Source organism: Urtica dioica, chromosome 1 (genome assembly GCF_054948205.1).
Source record: "Urtica dioica subsp. dioica isolate 48M chromosome 1, U.dioica_male_clone48M_v1_H2, whole genome shotgun sequence".
Taxonomy (NCBI): Eukaryota; Viridiplantae; Streptophyta; class Magnoliopsida; order Rosales; family Urticaceae; genus Urtica; species Urtica dioica.
The window spans coordinates 48,104,232-48,126,038 of NC_142756.1; the positions used below are offsets into that span (position 1 = coordinate 48,104,232).

The window sequence follows — 21,807 nt, forward strand, 5'->3', positions numbered from 1 at the left end:
TCAGCTTTTGTTGTGGACAATGACACAGTGGGTTGTCGTTTGCTGAACCAAGAGATTATTCCCGATCCGAGTTTGAACACATACCCAGTGGTTGATCTTCAGGTATCGTGGTCTCCTGCATAGTCAGCATCGCAATATTTGATTAGCTTACAATCTTCGCCTCTTTTGTACAAAACACCGTAGTCAATTGTACCTTTTACATATCTTAGGATCCGTCGGGCCGCATCCAAGTGAGGCTTCTTTGGACTTTGCATGTTCCGACTCACTACCCCAAATGCATAAGAAATGTCAGGTCGAGTTAAAGTTAAGTAGATAAGACTACCTACTAGTTGTCGATACATCGTCCCGTCATCCAACTCCCTGCCTTCATGTGCACAAATTTTGGAATTTGGCTTCATCGTTGATGAGACTGGCTTGCACTCCAACATGCCGAACTTCTGAAGTAAAGAACCCTTCTTTTGTGCGATCAACTTCAACCCCCAAGAAGTGTTTAAGCTCTCCTAGCTCTTTCATTTGGAAGCGAACTGATAGATTTTCTCTCGTCTGTTGGATTTCTCGTATGTCGTCCGCTGTGATGATCAAGTCGTCCACATAGACCAACACAATCGCCAATTTTCCTTCTCTCTCTTTGGTAAACAGGCTTGAGTCCGCATGTGCAACTGAATAACCACTTCGAGTGAGAAATTCAGCAATCTTTCCAGACCAGGCTCTTGGTGCTTGCTTGAACCCGTAAAGAGCTTTCCTTAGCTTGCACACATGATTAGGATTAGTTGCATCCTCGAATCCCTTTGGTTGGTTCATGTAGATCTCTCGGTCCAACTCCCCGTGCAAGAAAGCATTCTTCACATCCATCTGCCACAATTTATAATCTTTACTTGCCGCGAGTGCTAGTAGGACCCGTACAGTAGTGATCTTTGCCACTGGACTAAACGTTTCATCATAGTCTAGTCCATATTGTTTAGAGAATCCTCGAGCTACTAGGCGAACCTTGTATCTCTCAATTGATCCATCAGGGCGACGCTTAATTTTGTAAACCCACTTGCAGGAAATGGGTTTGATATCTCTTGGCCTTGGCACTAGCTCCCAAGTCTGGTTTTGCTCCAATGCTGTGATTTCTTCTTTCATCGCCTTCTGCCAAGCTGAATTTTGTGAAGCTTCTTCATATGTATCTGGCTCTATGACACCGTCTTCTAGAATTGCTGCATTGGCATACTTGGGAGTTGGCTTCCGGATTCTTCCCGTCCGTCTGAGTTAGGGAGGCGGCGTTTCTGTCTCACCATCTTTGCTTGGTTGAGCCACTTCTTGCTCTTCAACATCACACTTGACCATATGTGTGTGGTTTGCTCCCCCATCTTCTCTTGCGAGATTTCTTCAATGTCGTTCGAGTCTGGCAAGACTTTCTTCTCCGAGGACCACCACGAAGATGCTTCATCAAATACTACATCTCGTGAGGTGTAACATCTCCCACTTGTTGGGCCACAACACTTCCATCCTTTTTTTTGATAGTCGTATCCAACAAATATTCATCTGACTGCTTTCTTGTCAAATTTGCTACGTAAATGGCTAGGCACAAATACGTAGTAAACGCAGCCAAATACTCGGAAGTAGCTAACCGTTGGTTTCATTTCCCATAATGTCTCAAAAGGTGAAATGAAACCTAACCTTGGCTAGGGAAGTTTGTTGATCACATGGGCAGCAGTTCGCATGGCTTCCGGCCAAAATCTTCCTTGGATATTCTTCGCGTGTAGCATGCTACGAAAAATCTCTCCAAGGTGTCGATTCTTTCTCTCTGCTACACCGTTTTGTTGTGGCGTGTTGGCACATGTAAACTAATGACGTATCCCGCACTCATGCAGATACCGATTGAATTCATCGGATGTGTATTCTCCTCCATTGTCTGAGCATAGACAACGAATCTTCATTCCCAGTTCTCCTTCTAGCGTGGTCTTGAATTCTTGAAACTTTGAGAACGTTTTAGACTTTTATTTCATGAAGAACACCCAGATATATCTCGAGTAATCGTCGATGAACGTCACCATGTACCGCATCCCGCCGATTGATGTTTGCTTGACTGAACCAAACACATCAGAGTGAATTAACTCTAATGGCTTCTTTGCTCTGAACTTTGACTCCTTGTACGGTTGCTGATGAGCTTTGCCGTACTGACATCCAGCGCAAACGATATCAATTTTGACTTCCAGTTGAGGTAGGCCTTTGAGCATAAATTTCTCCATAATCACCTTTAACTTGTGATAGCCAACATGGCCCAGCCTTGCGTGCCACAAATCCGCTGTCTCATTCTTTCGGGTTTTGTCTACATAGGAAGACTCAGCTGAGAGCACATAGAGAGACTCCACCTTCCGTCCTTCCATCATTGGCTTTCCCGAGATCTTGACGTCTTGATAGACTTTCACATCTTCTGGCCCAAATAAGACGTAGTTGCCGGTTGATGTGATTTGTGATACAGACAATAAGTTCTTCTTTATACCCGGTACATGATAGACATTGTGTAATAACACCATGTTAGATTCATTACCAGGCATAATTGTCGTGTTGCCGTTCTGAGAAATTGGCAACGGTGAGTTGTTAGCTGTCCGTACCACGCGACTCCCTTTGTTCTCTTTCTCGTCTTGCAGTTTCTTCTGATCACTAGTCATGTAATTTGAGCATCCAGAATCAACTATCAAGTCATTCTCATAGTCGATCTTGTCTCTCATCACCGCCGTGAGTGCTAGCTCGTTTTCTTCTATGGCACATAGCACCTCAGCATCCCAGTCATCCTCTGCCTCCTTTTTGGATGTTCTCGCATTGCTTTCGACGGACTTTTTCTTCGACCAACAATCCTTTGACATGCGGCCCTTCTTTCCGCAATTGTAACAATTGCCTTCGAACCTCTTCCCTTGAGAACTCTTATTGTCATTATTTTGAGCTCTCAAAAAATTGCATGGTTCCTTGATGACTTCTTCCTTAGCGGGTGGCTTAGGGTTGCTTCGAATTTTACTTGTGAAGAGCACCTCCTCTTCATTCTTCAGCGTGATGCCTCCCATTTGCTTAGCCATAGCTTCTTGGCTTTCTAGCAAATTCTTAAACTCTACGAGTGATGGTTGAACGGGCCATCCTTGTACAGCAATCACGAAGCTTCGATACTCCGGTCTCAACCCGTGGATGATAATCCTCTTCATACGAGCTTCTCCGATGATGGACTTCGGATCTAGTTCGCTAATCTCACGGCATATCGACTTGACCTTGTGGAAATACTGAGCAATCACCATGTCGCGTTGTGAGATTGATAGCAGCTCGTTCTCCAAGATTTTTAGCCTCGTATCATTCTTCTTTGAGAAAAGCGTCACGAACGTGTCCCATGCTTCTTTCGGCGTCTTCTTATCCCGAATGTGCTCTAACATCTCTTCTTCAAGGAAAAAATTGCTTTGCCTGCTTTGATTCTCCATTTGCGCAAGATGATGTTAGCATCTTCCTCCGGTGGCGTGGTTTCGCTTCCTCCGACGACCTCCCAAAGGTCTTGTCCTTGTAAATAGGACATCATGCATGCTGCCCATGTGTTGTAGTTGTTGTTGTTGAGTTTCTTAATTCCTCTGACGACTTGGAGATCACCCATCGTGTTGGCAGTACCTCAGTAATACCAAACAAGTTAGTTTTTGACACAAAGCTTGCAGAGTCATGGAATACTCACGACACAAAGAAAACTCACACAAACAATCTCAAGAAATCGTTTCTGATGTGGAAGATCAGTCAAAGCCGCAGCCACAGAGCATACTAAGACTTTCAAGAGATCCGACAACGAAACTCACAACCTCGCTCTGATACCAGATTGTTGAACACAACTCTTTTTGTGGAAAACACTCACACTTTTTTATTAAGACTACTCAAGAGAGATTACAAGACCAAGTGTTTAGGACTCACTCTACAAAAACACTTTTGGGACTTTTTGAAGACACTTTTAGGAGACTACTACTCTTTTTGAAATTTTTGGATGCTAGACTTGGTGGGGGTAGATGGGTATTTATAGTAGAGGCCAAACAATGTAGACCACACATTTTTTTATCTTCTAGAGAATTCCTAAAATGTCTAGATAACTAAACCATTATAGGACATTCTTTACATGTCTAGAAATTCTACACAATTCTAACACTTCTATACTTATCTAAGAAACTTCTAGATGATGGGCTTATTCTCCAAGTGGGCTTATTAGTCTTCTTGGCAATTGGGCTTTCACAATTGTTGGGCTTTAGAAATTCTATTGGGCTAATATTGATCCTTTAACAGACTATTTCTCGAGCCGAGGACACCGAGATGTTCAGGGAATGGTCTCGGGACGATCGTTACTTCATCCCCTCCGGTTTTGTTCCTGTCAGCATGAGCTTGGCCTTGAACTACTTGGTGACGCCGAACTACACGGCACCGGACGAGGTGTACCGTACTGCAATGTCGATGGGCCCGGACGCAGAGAAGAACAAGAGGTCAAACCTCACTTGGCGGCTTCCCGTTGACCGGACATTCTTTTATTTGGTGAGACTCCATTTCTGCCTGCTCAGAGAGACAGTCGCTGCAGTCGGTCCCGAAGCACACTTCTTCTACGTATTCATCAGCGAGTGGACGACGGAGAATCTGGGTAACATTGACTTGTGGACTGGTGGTCGTGGCCTCGGAGTTCCGGTTTATAAGGACTACGTGGTTAACGTCGAGGACAAGGACTCTCTCTTCATCAGTCATACCACTCGCCCAGTTTATTGAATGGGATTGAAGTTTTCAAGATGAGCAGCGCCAGAGACCGAAGCCTGGCCGGGCCAAATCCTAGCGTCAACGTCACTCGGAATGGCGACAAACCGGTGTACCCGAAGAAGGAGTCTGATTCAAAGAGAAGGGTCTTGATTCTCGCGTCCTCGTTGGCCGGAGTGAGTTTCGTATTCGTGGCTGTTACCGCGGCGGTGTTGTACACGACGTTGGTTATTCGGAAGAAGAAGCCAAGATCAACATCGAAGTCAAAGTCTGGGTCAACGCTTTCGGAGGAGCTTTGCCGGTACTTCTATCTGTGGGAGATCGAGGAGGTGACGGATGGGTTCTCGGAGGACCGAGTGGTCGGACGCGGAGCATTTGGGAACGTCTACAAGGGCTTCATCGACTGCGACGAGTCCAAGTCCGTGGCTGTGAAGCGGCTGAGTCTCTCGCCGGGAAACCAACAGGGAGAGAACGAGTTTGTGGCAGAGATAAAATTCCTCTCCCGCCTCCGCCACGTTAACCTCGTTTCCCTCATCGGCTACTGTGATGAAAACGGCGAGAAGATCCTCGTTTACGCCTTTGCGGCAAATGGGACACTCCGCGAGCACCTTTATGGGGGTTCCATCCTTCTCTCGTGGCGGGCCCGCCTCGAGGCCTATCTGGGCGCGGCCCGTGGCCTGCAGTACCTCCACGCTGGATTCTCCGGCGCTGCTGTGATCCACCATGATGTCAAGACCGCCAACATTCTGCTCGACGAAAACTAGGTCGCCAAAGTAGCGGACTTCGGGCTCTCCCGGGTGGGCTAGGCTGGTGGCGGAGCGGTGTCAACCGTGGTTAAGGGCACTCCGAGTTACCTAGACCCGGAGTACTATAACTGTCAGAAGCTAGTTGACAAGTCCGACGTGTACTCTTTCGGGGTGGTTCTCTTCGAGGCTCTATGCCGCCGAAAGCCCATCGACTTCCGGCTCGAGGACGGGAGACGGAGCCTCTTGGCGTGGGCCCGGAAGTGCGCCCGGGATGGGACGTTGTACGACATCATCGACCTGTCCTTGAAAGGGAAGATTGCGCCGGAGTGTCTCGGGACGTTCGTGGAGGTGGCCGACAGCTGTCTCCGGGATACGTGGGATCCGAGGCCCTCGATGGGTGATGTTGTGGAGCACCTCGAGTTCGCCCTCAAGCTCCAGCTGGAGGCTGATGCTGCCGTCGAGAAGAGCGGCCATGACAAGAGGGAACATTATTGCTACCCGGAGGTGGTATTTAGAATTGTGGACGAGTACGATTTGTTGGTGCTCCGAGCTGCCGCGGATGGAAGCAGAGAGAGCTTTGTTAGTTTGGAGTCTAAGAGCACCAATGTTTTCTCTGGGACCACTGCCCATGATTCACAGTCTAAACTCTAAAATAATATCATTGTTTGTGATTAAGGTTTGTATTGTACAGTCTATAGTGCATATTGTGCGTGTTGTGTTTGTTGTTTATTGTCTATTTTGATTACGAATTTTTCGGAGCGACAAAGATTCAAATGGGATTAGTGTGAATGAGGATTATGTGCTTGCATTTTAAGTGTCTACGTGTGTAGTACATAGTGAGTTATAACTTCTGCTGGGTGGCAATTTGGGCCGTACACGAGACACGGCACGGTGTAAATGGGTTTGGGTTGACCTTAAATGGATCTGGGTCCATCCGTGTCGAACACGATTAACAGGATTAAATAACGGATAAACACGACGCGAACATGACAACCCATTAGGACCCAATTAGACACAAATATTCAATTGGTTGTTAATGGGTAAACACGATCAAGACCCACAATGACCCAATGGATTGTGTTTGAACTTCTCTTTTGTATTAAAAATATTATGTTGGTGGCTTAGTTGATTATATGGAGTATTTTTATTAATTACTTATTCTAACTAATTTGTTATTTAATTTGATTTAGAGAATTTCAATATTTTGAAATAAACATGTCTAAGGGCCTAAACCGATTCACGTGTTCAAATGAGTTTAGTGGTCTAAATGGGTCTGTGGGTCTAAGTGGATTCGTGGGTTACATGGTCTATTAAGACACGATTAATAAATGGGTCTTAGTGGGTTGGGTCTGGGTTTGGCAAAAACATAGTGGGTCGGGTTTGAGTTTTGCTCCTGAACATGATTAATAAATGGGTCGGGTCTGTCAAAAAATACATGAAAACGAATAAAACACGACACGAACACGACACGTAACACGAATTGCCACCCCTAGTTTCTAGTTTATTGGAACTGTGCTTTTTTTTATTTTTTTTTTAACATCAATGATCACTTAGCAATCTTACATTTTCTTCTCGTAGCCGAACACAAAATTTATCTAGCGGGTAGTATATTTATTATTATTATTATTATTATTATTATTTTTTGAAGGAAGGAGTTTAGTTTTTATAAATCCCAAAAACCAAGCAAAAAAAAAATGATATTATTTACTTTTTTATGACGATAAATTTTTTTGTCATTTTATGTTTTTCTCATAACAATTACAATGATTCACATTTATAAACAATTTTGGACAGAAAAGATATTTATTTTAAAAATAAATTTAAAGTACGATATAGATATGTATCACTAAAAAAATTGGACATCCAACCACGGTCAAATCTCAAAAAGAGATTGTCGTCTTCATTAGAATTTAGAAACTGTAATTTATTGTATTAATTTTTTTTAATCTTAAATTTATTATATTAATAATTATCTGGGAATCTGGACTTTTGAGTCGTGGTGCTGTAGCTTTATGGAAAGTAAATATGAAAGGAAGATACATCTATATCACCTTTACTAGAAGCAGCATCGCTATAGACATAAAGTGTTATTGTTATAGAATTTGAGTGTAGGACTAAATCGGAGTGTTATTTCAACTATATGTTTTTTTTTTTCAAAAAAAGTCACAAATAAGATCAACTCAAGAGAGAGAAATTTTTATTTTCTCCTTTTCATCCCCACTTTGTCAATTTATAATAACAATTTTACATTTGTTTCAGCTTTCATTATATATATATATATATATATAAATATATATATTCATCATCATCATTATTATTATTATTATTATTATTATTATTATATTTATTTAGGTTTATTTTTTCTTTTATTTTCCCTTTTGTTGTATTATGATTATGTATACACAGACTATTGTATTTTTCTTTAACCCAATTCATTATTCAGATTCTCTATTTTCTTTTAATCTTTAAATCTTCACGGTATCAGAGCCATCTTCTCAACTCATGACATTTTTTTGATTGATTGAAGAAAATTAATATACCATCCACGGTGTTCACGGATCGAACTTTGGAGTGAGTTCGCTGGAGGTTACGGGGGGGCAGTGCCCAAATTTTTTTGGGCGAGTCGAGCTACGTTTTTCGTCCGTATAGTTGGTATATTCGCCTCCTTTTCTCGATTTGTGGATGTCGTAAGTGGTTGGATGATTGTTTTGTCCTTCGTTTTGGTGCTGTTTGGATGCGTTTTTGGATTTTGATTTGGGCGTTTCTCTCTATTTGTTTGGATTTCGTTTTTTGAGTGTTTGGATTGGTGTTTTTCGATATGGCGGGTCGTAGAGATGATTTCCCTAAGGTGATTGGTGTTCAAATGGATGGAAAAATTATTCATATTAGATTTACGTTATGAGGAATTTTTTGTGTGGAAAATCGATGTGGAGTTATGTGACAGGTGGGCGGCCTAAGCATTCGCGACTATTGGTTCAGTTTTTTATGGCGCTTCGCGACGACTTTGAGGGATTGCGTGGTGCTATTCTTCATCGAAGTCCTCTTCCTTCTGTTGATTCTGTGGTCAATGAGCTGCTGGCCGAAGAGGTCCGTCTCAAGTCTAAGATTGACAAGGAGACTCCACCACCCTCAGCGCCTACTGTCCTTGCTTCCCTACATCGGTCGTCCGATGGTAGTGCGCTCAGGCCATATATGACAATCTCTCCGAATAAGTGTGCCTTTTGTAAAGAGAAGGCTCAGTGTCCACACTTGTTGGGCAGAGGTAAACCGCAGCAGCAATAACGACCACCTCAGCAGCAACAACAACGTCCATCCCTGTCGTGGGCACCTTGTCCAACGGCTTCGTGGGTACCCCGTCCGACGGCTCTGTGGGCACCTCAATTCACCAACGACGTTGTTGCCCCATCTGTGGATCCGTACATGTTTGAGCAGTTCCAGTAGTTCCTTGCCTCACAACCTCATGCCATGTCTTCCTCTTCCACTAAAGGTTTGTCCTCATCGTCAGTCCCAGGTATACCATCCTCTGTATGGATACTTGATTCAGGTGCCTCCCCCTCATTTTTCATCTTTTGTGTCATTTTTTTGTCATTCATCTATTCCGATTGTGATCGCCGATGCCACTGTTATGCCATCAGAGGGTGTTGGTTATGCTATCACATCTCATATTTTGCTTCCTGATGTCTATTATATCTCTAGTTTTGCTATAAATCTTGTGTCAGTCAGTCAATTGTGTGATTCTATAAATACATTGTTTCTAACTTATTTACAAGCGACAAAGGAGTTGAGGAAATAATAGATAAAAGGGTAAAATGGTAGTTTTGTAAGTCCCGTCTAGCTGATGATATTCATGAAGGGTAAACATAGATAATATTCAGTGGATCCACTCATCACAATTAAGTTGAATTCTTGAGTAGAAAACAAATTCATTTGAACCGAGATATTCTCAGTGTCAACTCTTTGTGGAGTTAGTTGACATTAAGCTAAACTTGGAAAAGGTTTAAGAACTTTTGAGTCCAAGTATGTTAGCTCAAGCTTTGTTCATTTGGATCCATGAGGTCACTGTCACAAGTCATATCGAGTAGGATTAGTTAAACTAAAAGCTAAGTCAAAACACGAACGAGACAAGTTTTACGAAAATTGTCTAAATGGTATTTTTGTCTTTTTGGACATAGGATGAAATGAATGTTAATAAATAAGTTTTTTTTTTGACATTTTCATATGATGACAATGAATTAAAAAACAAGGCCAAGTTAAAGAAATTTGGCCTTGAGGATTAATTTCATTTCATGGAATTTTACTTGAAAATTCTTAATGGGCTTTTCTTATGTTATCATGGACAAATGAAGAAACATCTAGAAGCTCCTTCGAAATGCATGCTACTCATCCAACTAAGGAGAAAACAAAAGAGGAAACAAATCCAAGGGCTTGAAGAAGCTCTTCTTCGCCGTGTGACATAAGAGGAAGAGGGGCAATATTTGCTCATGAATATGCAATATTCTATAGAAGAGGAAACTACCTTATTGAAGGTAATCCTTCTCCTATAAATAGAGCCCTCATTCTCATTGTTTGTCATCCCACACAATTTAGAGATTGAGAGCTTCTCTCTCTACACCTTGTGACCACCTCTCTCTCTCTCTCTCTCTCTCTCTCTCTCTCTCTCTCTCTTCCTTTTTCTTTTTTGTTTTGGCACCTAGGTCCACATTTTACCAAGTGTTTGTTTTAGCTCTTCGACTCTAAGACCTGTTCTTGAGCTCTCTCGCCAGTATTTAGCCTCAGACGGTATTTACCCCATGATAGGGGCTGAATTCCCAAAAACAACCCGACTCGCCGACAGCGCCTCGTGGTGCGACAGGGTCCGGGCACAATGGGGCTCTCACCCTCTCTGGCCCCCCTTTCCAATGGACTTGAGCCCGGTCCGCCGCTGAGGACGCTTCTTCAGACTACAATTCGAACGCCGAAGGCATATAGTCTCACGTAGACTCTTGCTTATTACTGCTAAATCATTAATAAAAGTTAAAAGTTCATTCATTCTTCCTTGTCTGTTTGAAGCTTTATGATAATCTATAGTCTTTAGTCCTTAAACAAACCTAACAACATATAAAGATACAAATGTAGATTTCCATGAACAAACTCTTCATGGATTGCTTAAAACAATATATTCGCAATCTAAGGATCAAAAGACTATTGATCTCAGTACGATTGTTAGGAGTATCTATGATGTCTGCTTATGGGACATTGAGAGTTGGAGACTCTATAGTTCTTCTAGGTATCTTCTGAAGGTACTGAATTGACCAGTGCACTTCCAGATACAAAATAAGAACAAACCATTTAACCTCTTATGTCTCGAAGTCACTACGTATGAACTGCATCATGCTTAACTCATTCCTGAAATGAGACATGTCATTTAATAGCTTACGTATTCTCATTTGAGAAACTCAGAGTTCGGATTCACTATGTGATTCTGAACGGGACCTATTGGTGAAGTACTAAGTTATGAAGATGTTATGAGTAACTTTGTGAAGATCTCATAGATATGCAATTCATGTACAAGATTGCTGAAATGCAGTGTATATCACCTCATGATTTGTTCCTTGGAATGTGAATAAATGAACTGGCCAGTGTCCAAAATGAGTCATGACTCTTTTGGATGAATCAATGTGACTTGTTAGTGTTGTCAATGGTGCCCACAAGAAGAGTTGTAATCTTTATATTGTACATTTGATGAAATAAAGTCTCATGAAGATTCTTGCTTGTAATTGCTTTTTCATTAATAAAAAGTTGAAACGTTCATTCATTCTTCCGTGTCTGTTTGAAGCTTTATGATAAAACATTAGTCTTTAGTCCATAAATAAACTAAACAACTTACGAAGAGACAAATGTAGATTTGCATGAAAAAACTCTTCGTAGTTTGCTTAAAACGATATATTCGCAATCTAAGGGTCAAAGGACTATTGACCTCAGTATGATTATTAGAAGAATCTATGATGTCTGGTTATGAGGCATTGAGAGTTGGAGACTCTATAGTTCTTCTAGGTATCTTCCGAAGGTACTGAATTGACAAGTGCACTTCTAGAGACAAGATAAGAACAAACCATTTAACCTCTTATGTCTCGAAGTCACTACGTATGAATTGCATCGTGCTTACCTTAATCCTGAAATGAGACATGCCATTTCACACCTTACGTATTCTCATTTGAGAAAGTCAGAGTTTGGACTCACTATGTGATTCCGAACGAGGCCTATTGGTGAAGTACTAAGTTGTGAGAATGTAATGAGTAACTTTGTGAAGATCTCATAGATATGAAATTCATGTACAAGATTGCTGAAATGCAATGTATATCACCTCATGCTTTGTTCCTTGGAGTGTGAATAAATGAACTGGCCAGTGTCCAAATTGAGTCCTGACTCTTTTGGATGAAACAATGTGACTTGTTAGCTCCTCGTCAATTCATTGTTTCTAACTTATTCACAAGCGACAAATGAGTTGAGGAAATAACATCTAGAAGGGTAAAATCGTAATTTTGTAAATCCCGACTAGCTGATGATATTCATGAAGGGTAAACACTGATAATATTCTGTGGATCCACTCATTACAATTAGGTTGAATTCTTGAGCAGAAAATAAATTCATTTGAACCGAGAGATTTTCAGTGTCAACTCTTTAGTGGAGTCAGTTGACATTAAGCTAAACTTGGAAAAGGTTTGTGAACTTTTGAGTCCAAGTGTTTAGCTCAAGATTTGTTCATTTGGATCCATGAGGTCACTGTCATGAATCACATCGAGTAGGAATAGTTAAACTGGAAGCTAAGTCAAAACAAAAACGAGACAAGTTTTTTCGAAAATTGTCAAAAGGGTATTTTTTGTCTTTTGTGACATAGGATGAAATGAATGTCAATAAATTTTTTTGACATGGTCATTTGATGACAAGTATCACTCGGCCAAAATTAGATTTATTGGGCCTTGTAGATTAATTTCATTTCATAAGAGTTTTATTGAAAATTCTTAATGGGCCTTTTTCATGTTGTCATGAACAAATGGAAAAGCTTCTAGAATCCCTTTCTAGAAGGACTTAGGCGCCCAACATACCCAAAGAAAGAGAGATTATTTTGTGCATAAATGTATCAAGATACTTGCAAAAAGAAAAAGAGGAAACAAATTTCCTCTATGAGGAAACTAGTTATTCGGCCAAATGAAGCAAGGAGAGAGAAAAGACTAAATGAGGAAACAAATCCAAGGCTTATTGAAGCCTATGTTGGACGTGTAAAGCAAGGGAAAAAGGGGAAATAAGATTTCCTCATAAAGGCTTGGAAAATAAAAGGAAACTACTTCTTTCCAAGGCCAACCCTTCTCCTATAAATAGGACCCTCATTCCTCTCATTTCATTCATCCCACATAAGTTAGAGATTGAGAGCCTTTCTCTCTAGACCTTGTGGCCGACTCCTCTCTCTCTCTCTCTAATCAATTTCGTTTTTTTTGTTTTGACACCTAGGTCCTCACTTGACCTAGTGTTTAGCTCTGCGACTTCAAGACTCGTTCTTAAGTCGTAGTGTTTAAAAGTGTCCACTCACTAATTCCTTTTCTCTCGAGTGATTTAGTGATAGAAACTTTCGTGGTTGCTCGAGTTGCCGAGGAAGGAAGAGAGACGTTCTGCGAGGGGAGACGAACGTTGCAACCTTTTTCCAAAAGCTTCTCAACGTTCAAGCGTCTAAAAAGGTTAGTAAACTTCTATGCTCATATTAGTTTTTATTTACATGTGCTTGCTCTTTGTCTAGGTTAGTAAAAACTGTTTTACTTGAAAAATAAAATTTTTAAAATTCCGCCGCTTAACGAAGCGTTAAACTTTTTCTTAAACCCTAGATCAATTCCAACAAATGGTATCAGAGCTATGGTCAAAGATATGCATGTACATGTATTTAAAAATTATGAGCTTGAAAATCGTTTTCGAAAGTTTACTATTTTTGTGACAAGTTAGAATTGTTTTCTTAGATTTTTTTTTTAATTTATTGCTCTTGCCTTTAAATTAAAAATCATGTTGTTTTTCTATGAGTTTGGGGTGTTATTAAACACATTAGAATCAGTTCTAAAAGTTTTTAATTTTTTATATTGAAAAACGTGTTTTAAAGTTTTGAGAAATTTCGAGTAAATTTTTGTGACTAGTTATATTGTCTTGCTAGTTTCTTTTATTTACTTGAATCGTTTTATGCATGTTGTTATTTCTTTTATACCATGTTATTACCTTGCTAATAAAACACAAATAAAAGCTTTAACAACATCCTAAAACGTTCCTTTTCGCACCTAAAATGACCAAGCTTTAATTATTTCTTTTTCTTCGAGCTGGAGTAAAACCCGCAGTAAAAGTGGTATAACTCTCTGCTCAAAAATCAAAATTTAATGATTCTTGAATCAAATTAAAGCTATGTCTGTCCTCTCTCCAATGCCACCGGTTTCAGGTCAAAATGACAAAGGATCCGCCAGTTATGGCGATTTTACTTTGAGGTGCGCGGCTGTTCCGAAAGTCCAGTTTTTAGAATTCCGGATTTTCAGCCCCACTACCATGAGTTATAGAACTCTAATGAGAAAAATTTCTTGAGAAATTTTTTTTTTCATAAGATTATAAACATGATGTGTAAGATTAAAATGTTTTGATTTTTGAATGTTTGATTGAAATTGAATTTTTACAAAACTAGTTTGAATTTTGAGAAACCGTTTTCGTTTTCAAACTTGAAAATATTTTGTCATCCAAATCAAATATGTTTTCAAAATTTTTTCAAAACTATATCTACATCACATATGTTCAAAATCTATATGCTCTTGAAATTTTGAGTGGGAGGTCTCTTTGTAGACAAACCGAAAAATAAAAAGATGTGTAATCTCAAACTTTCAAGTGTTCGAGTGAGTTGAAGTTCACACTTCCCTCATGCACTTTCCCAAAATAGAAAATAGGAAAAGATCCGAGTATGTCCCTTGTGCCTTTATGCACTAACACTGCTCTGAACATGGAGATCTAGGATTCTCTTCTAGTTGTCCGCTCTGTCGCTCTCTAACTAGGAAATCTGTTTCCGAACTTATAAGAGTCGATGAACCAACTCCAAAAACTAAGTGGGAGGGTTATATTTGTTGTTTGTAACCCACGATCCCCAACACTAATGAAAGAAGCAATTAACGTGGGACTTAGAGCCGCTCTTGCGACCATCTCTTAAATGGGAGTACTCCAAGGCGTTTTTGCTTCGATCATTGCTCAATGAGCTACGTCCGAGAGTGAGACGATGATGACAAGGCCTCCCCTTGGGGGATTGTTTTCAAAGTTGATCTTTTGGACTTAGTGGTTGGTTGCACACTTAGGCTCAATCCCTAGTAATCCTCCCTTGAGGCTCTGCGAAAGGATGTGAGTGATCAAACCAATTTAAAAGGTGGCTAGTCAAAATTGATGTATTGACATCTTGGCTAAGCATTAATGATGTGTCATTTACTTATAAATGGAGATTTTTTGCGGCCTTCTCTTGAGGGAGTAAATTATTGTTTGGTTTATAACACCTTTCGATTTTATCAAGTCTTAAATAAAACTTAAATCCTAAACCAAAGACTAATCATAAACTTGTTTCAACTTTATTAAGCAACATGTCTCGCAAACATCCCTCAATCATCCTTTCCTCGAACAAACTCGAAAAAAAAACTACGTAGATTCGAAACATAACCTCGACATAATAGTTACCGTTAACAAGCACAAATGGGTACTCACCACCCCGTGTCCTCCTCTGACGAATGATGATTCGACTCAAGGGGCAAAGACGCCTTAGCGGCCTGGCTTTGATCTGATGAGATTGCGAGATGCTATATCTTAGCATCAATGAACAATGTGTTGCAAAAACAACATCGTGACATCGAGACTGCCACTGACATGCTCTACAATCTCCTTGAGATGTTTGGAGGGCAAAGGCGTCAAACAAGGCAACAAGCAGTCCGACAGTTTATGAACTGTCGCATGAAGGGTGGGACTCATATCAGAGACTTTATGATACTGATCATTAGTTTTCTGAATAAAATGGAAATACTAGGATCTGAGATTGATGGGAAGAGTGTCATAGATATGATCTTAGAAACTCTCCCCGCATCTCTTGATACCTCCAAGATGAACTACTCCATAAACAAGCTAGAGTACACTGTTACCAAGCCTACGAAGGAACTTCACACTGCTGTAGGTCTCGCTAAGAGAAAGAGGAATCAAGGAGAGGCACATGCTACTGAGCAAATAGCCTCCGCCTCTGGAACTAAGAAGAGACCTCACAAGGCCGATAAAAAGAACTGTCTTGCCTATCTCAAAGCAAAGGAACATAGTATTGTACTAGTTACCGAAGCATGCTTAGTAGCTGATAATGTATCAACGTGGATTCTCGACTCCGCTGCTACTAACCATATTTGTTGTTCGTTGAATGGTTTCAAGAAAACCAAAAGCTTAGAGGAAGGCGAGTTTTGTTTCAAATGGGGTGATGAGAGCCTGGTGTCTGCGAAGACTGTGGGATCCGTGACGCTGTCTTTTAAAGACCGCACTTTAAACTTGAATAATGTTTATTTTGTTCCTACCTTTGGGAAGAACTTAATATCCGTTGCTCGTCTTCTTGAGCAAGATTATTGTTTAAAGTTCATTAAGAATGGAATTCGTATTTCGTTTCCTGATAATTCTTTTGTCACTGATGCATGTATGAAGAATGCTCTTTTCTACATCTATTCCACTCAACCTTCTCTTTTAAGACAACAAAATAGATAACGATCTAATTATGGAGCCAAAGAGGATCAAACTTTCTGAATCCTCCGATCTAACAAAATCAACATACCTCTGGCACTTGAGACTTGGTAATATCAGTCTAGATAGGATTAAGAGACTTGTGAGGGACGGTCCACTCCAAGCCTCTGCAATAGGTTCACTACCTACTTGTTAATCCTGCATAGAAGATAAAATGACTAAGCGACCTTTCTCCGATAAGGGTCGAAGAGCCACTGAGTTGCTGGAACTAGTACATTCTGATGTATGTGGTCCGCTCAGCCAACATGCACGTGGAGGATACGAATACTTCGTTACCTTCACCGATGATTACTCGCGATATGGTTTTGTCTATTTGCTCAAACACAAATCTGAGACCTTTAACGTATTTAAGGTCTTTAGGGCTTTAGTGGAAAAGCAAACTGGCAAAGTGATCAAAACCCTTTGATCTGATCGAGGTGGTGAGTATATGTCTGGAGAGTTCGATGACTTTCTTAAAGAAGAAGGTATCGCTTCTCAGCTTACCGCACCTGGCACACCTCAACAAAATGGAGTGTCAGAGAGAAGAAACCGAACTCTTATGGAGATGGTTAGATCAATGATGAGTTACTCAACACTCCCTCTTTCCTTTTAGGGATATGCCCTCGAAACAGCCGCTTATATTCTGAACCAAGTTCCGTCCAAAACGGTTCCTGGTACTCCTTATGAACGATGGACTGGCCGTAAAGTGAATCTTGGCCGCATCAAAATTTGGGGTTGCCCCGCACACGTGCTAAGGCAAAAGACTAGCAAGTTGGCTAGTAGGTCAGAATTGTGTCTGTTCGTTGGATATCCAAAGGAAACCAAGGGTTTTACTTTCTATAGTCTCGAGTACGATAAGACTTTCGTTAGCACGAATGCTCGTTTTCTTGAGGATGACTTTATGAAGGATTTAAAACCTAGAAGCAAAATTGTGCTTGAAGAAAAGTTGGGTGAGGAAGCTTCTACCCCATCTGTAAGAACTATTCTTACCCCAACTGAAACACAACCTAACTCATCAGAATCTCGTCAAGTAATACTTCGACGTAGTGGGAGGGCTACTCAAAAGCCTGACAGGTACTTGTCCTATGGAGACTCTCTCGTAGCCGTCTCTGACATGGATGATCCAGTTTCCTATAGCCAAGCGATGGCTTGTTCTGAATCAAACCTTTGGCTTGACGCCATGAAAGTTGAGATGCACTCGATGTATGTCAACAAAGTCTGGAAACTTGTAGACCTTCCTGAAGGGATTAAACCCGTAGGGTGTAAGTGGATATACAAGAAGAAAAGGGGTCCGGATGGGAAGGTCGAGACGTTCAAAGCACGACTTGTGGCGAAGGGTTATACCCAACAAGAAGGGATTGACTATGAAGAAGCCTTCTCGCCAGTCGTGATGCTTGAATCCGTCTGCATACTCCTATCCATAGCTACAGCTCTCGACTATGAGATCTGGCAAATGGATGTCAAGACAGCCTTCCTGAATGGAAATCTTGACGAGCGCATTTACATGGCTCAACCAGAAGGTTTCGTGGAAGAAGGTCAAGAGACCAAGGTTTGTGAGTTGCTTAAGTCCATTTATGGATTAAAGCAAGCATCTAGGTCATGGAATATTAGATTCGATGAAACTGTAAAGAGCTTCGGCTTTGAACAGTCAATAGATGAGCCTTGTGTTTACGAGTTAATACACGAATGCAAAGTTGTGTTTCTGGTACTATATTTCGATGATATACTACTCATTGGTAATGAAGTGGGTAAGTTATCTGAGGTTAAGGTCTGGCTGGCAAAGCAATTCGATATGAAGGATCTAGGAGAAGCCGCGTACATTCTGGGGATCCAAATCTTTCGAGATAGGAAAAACCGGACACTGTCGCTCTCTCAAGCATCTTATATTGATAAGGTAATGGACCGCTTCTCGATGCAAGACTCCAAGAAGGGCCAAACACCCTTTAGGCATGGAGTCTCACTCTATAAGGACCAGTCTCCCAAGACTGCACAAGAGATTGAAGACATGAGGAAAATTCCTTACGCCTCTGCCGTAGGAAGCCTCATGTATGCTATGCTTTGCACTAGACCTGATATATGTTTCGCCATTGGCGTAGTTAGACGTTTCCAATCCAACCCTGAACCCGAACACTGGATTGCTGTTAAACATGTTCTTAAGTATCTTCGAAGAACTAGGAACTTGATGCTTACATACTCAGGTACTGACCTGACTATGACGGGATACACCGACTCCGATTTTCAAGCGGATAAGGATTCCAGGAAATCCACTTCGGGATCTGTGTTCATCCTTAATGGTGGAGCTGTTGTGTGGAGAAGTATTAAGCAATCTTGTATTGCTGACTCCACAATGGAAGCAGAATATGTGGCTGCCTGTGAAGCATCCAAAGAGGCTGTATGGCTTAGAAAATTCCTAAAGTATTTGGAAGTTGTTCCAAATGTCGACGAGCCCATGACCCTTTATTGTGATAATAGTGGGGCTGTCGCTAACTCAAAGGAACCTCGAAGCCATAAGCGCTCTAAGCATATTGAGAGGAAATACCATTTGATTCGAGAGATCGTGCAGCGCGGAGACGTGGAAGTGAAGAAGATCTCAACGGTGGACAACCTAGCAGATCCATTCACATAGGCCCTAGCGAACAAGGTCTTCGACCAACATCGAGAGGGATTAGGCATGAAGGACTACACACATCTTCTTTGAGTCAAGTGGGAGTTTGTTGTCAATGGTGCCCACAAGAAGAGTTGTAATCTTTATATTTTACATTTGATGTAATAAAGTCTCATGAAGACTCTTGCTTGTAATTGCTTTTTCATTAATAAAAAGTTGAAACGTTCATTCATTCTTCCGTGTCTGTTTGAAGCTTTATGATAAAACATTAGTCTTTAGTCCATAAACAAACTAAATAACTTACGAAGAGACAAATATAGATTTCCATGAACAAACTCTTTATGGTTTGCTTAAAACGATATATTCGCAATCTAAGGATCAAAAGACTATTGATTTCAGTACGATTGTTAGGAGTATCTATGATGTCTGCTTATGGGACATTGAGAGTTGGAGACTCTATAGTTCTTCTAGGTATCTTCCGAAGGTACTGAATTGACCAGTGCACTTCCAGATACAAAATAAGAACAAACCATTTAACCTCTAATGTCTCGAAGTCACTACGTATGAATTGCATCGTGCTTACCTTAATCCTGAAATGAGACATGCCATTTCACACCTTACGTATTCTCATTTGAGAAAATCAGAGTTCAGATTCACTATGTGATTCTGAACAGGACCTATTGGTGAAGTACTAAGTTATGAAGATGTTATGAGTAACTTTGTGAAGATCTCATAGATATGGAATTCATTTACAAGATTGCTGAAATGCAATGTATATCACCTCATGATTTGTTCCTTGGAATGTGAATAAATGAACTGGCCAGTGTCCAAAATGAGTCATGACTCTTTTGGATGAATCAATGTGACTTGTTAGTGTTGTCAATGGTGCCCACAAGAAGAGTTGTAATATTTATATTGTACATTTGATGTAATAAAGTCTCATGAAGACTCTTGCTTGTAATTGCTTTTTCATTAATAAAAAGTTGAAACGTTCATTCATTCTTCCGTGTTTGTTTGAAACTTTATGATAAAACATTAGTCTTTAGTCCATAAACAAACTAAACAACTTACGAAGAGACAAATGTAGATTTGCATGAACAAACTCTTCGTAGTTTGCTTAAAACGATATATTCGCAATCTAAGGGTCAAAGGACTATTGACCTCAGTATGATTGTTAGAAGAATCTATGATGAGGCATTGAGAGTTGGAGACTCTATAGTTCTTCTAGGTATCTTCCGAAGGTACTGAATTGACCAGTGTACTTCTAGAGACAAGATAAGAACAAACCATTTAACCTCTTATGTCTCGAAGTCACTACGTATGAATTACCTTAATCCTAAAATGAGACATGCCATTTCACACCTTACGTATTCTCATTTGAGAAAGTCAGAGTTCGGACTCACCATGTGATTCCGAACAAGACCTATTGGTGAAGTACTAAGTTGTGAGAATGTCATGAGTAACTTTGTGAAGATCTCATAGATATGGAATTCATGTACAAGATTGCTGAAATGCAATGTATATCACCTCATGCTTTGTTCCTTGGAGTGTGAATAAATGAACTGGTCAGTGTCCAAATTGAGTCCTGACTCTTTTGGATGAAACAATGTGACTTGTTAGCTCCTCGTCAATTCATTGTTTCTAACTTATTCACAAGCGACAAATGAGTTGAGGAAATAACATCTAGAAGGGTAAAATCGTAATTTTGTAAATCCCGACTAGCTGATGATATTCATGAAGGGTAAACACTGATAATATTCTGTGGATCCACTCATTACAATTAGGTTGAATTCTTGAGCAGAAAATAAATTCATTTGAACCGAGAGATTTTCAGTGTCAACTCTTTAGTGGAGTCAGTTGACATTAAGCTAAACTTGGAAAAGGTTTGTGAACTTTTGAGTCCAAGTGTTTAGCTAAAGCTTTGTTCATTTGGATCCATGAGGTCACTGTCACGAATCACATCGAGTAGGAATAGTTAAACTGGAAGCTAAGTCAAAACAAAAACGAGACAAGTTTTTTTCGAAAATTGTCAAAAGGGTATTTTTGTCTTTTGAGACATAGGATGAAATGAATGTCAATAAATTTTTTTGACATGGTCATTTGATGACAAGTATCACTCGGCCAAAATTAGATTTATTGGGCCTTGTGGATTAATTTCATTTCATAAGAGTTTTATTGAAAATTCTTGATGGGTCTTTTTCATGTTGTCATGAACAAATGGAAAAGCTTCAAGAAGCCCTTTCTAGAAAGACTTAGGTGCCCAACATACCCAAAGAAAGAGAGATTATTTTGTGCATAAATGTATCATGATACTTGCCAAAAGAAAAAGAGGAAACAAATTTCCTCTATGAGGAAACTAGTATTTCGGCCAAATGAAGCAAGGAGAGAGCAAAGACTAAATGAGGAAACAAATCCAAGGCTTATTGAAGCCTATGTTGGACGTGTAAAGCAAGGGAAAAAGGGGAAATAAGATTTCCTCATAAAGGCTTGGAAAATAAAAGGAAACTACTTCTTTCCAAGGCCAACCCTTCTCCTATAAATAGGACCCTCATTCCTCTCATTTCATTCATCCCACATAAGTTAGAGATTGAGAGCCTCTCTCTGTAGACCCTGTGGCCGACTCCTCTCTCTCTCTAGTCAATTTCGTTTTATTATTTTGGCACCTAGGTCCTCACTTGACCTAGTGTTTAGCTCTGCGACTTCAAGACTCGTTCTTAAGCGTAGTGTTTAAAAGTGCCCACTCACTAATTCCTTTTCTCTCGAGTGATTTAGTGATAGAAACTTTCGTGGTTGCTCGAGTTGCCGAGGAAGGAAGAGAGACGTGCTGCGAGGGGAGACGAACGTTGCAACCTTTTTCCAAAAGCTTCTCAACGTTCAAGCATCTAAAAAGGTTAGTAAACTTCTATGCTCATATTAGTTTTTATTTACATGTGCTTGCTC

The 21,807-nt window shown here is 40.4% G+C and overlaps 2 pseudogenes; one reads left to right on the plus strand and one right to left on the minus strand.

Moving 5' to 3' along the window:
* LOC149407983 (uncharacterized) lies at positions 1–3,616 on the minus strand (annotated as a pseudogene).
* Positions 3,617–4,772: 1,156 nt separating this feature from the next.
* LOC149407984 (receptor-like protein kinase ANXUR2 pseudogene) lies at positions 4,773–6,134 on the plus strand (annotated as a pseudogene).
* Positions 6,135–21,807: the final 15,673 nt, after the last annotated feature.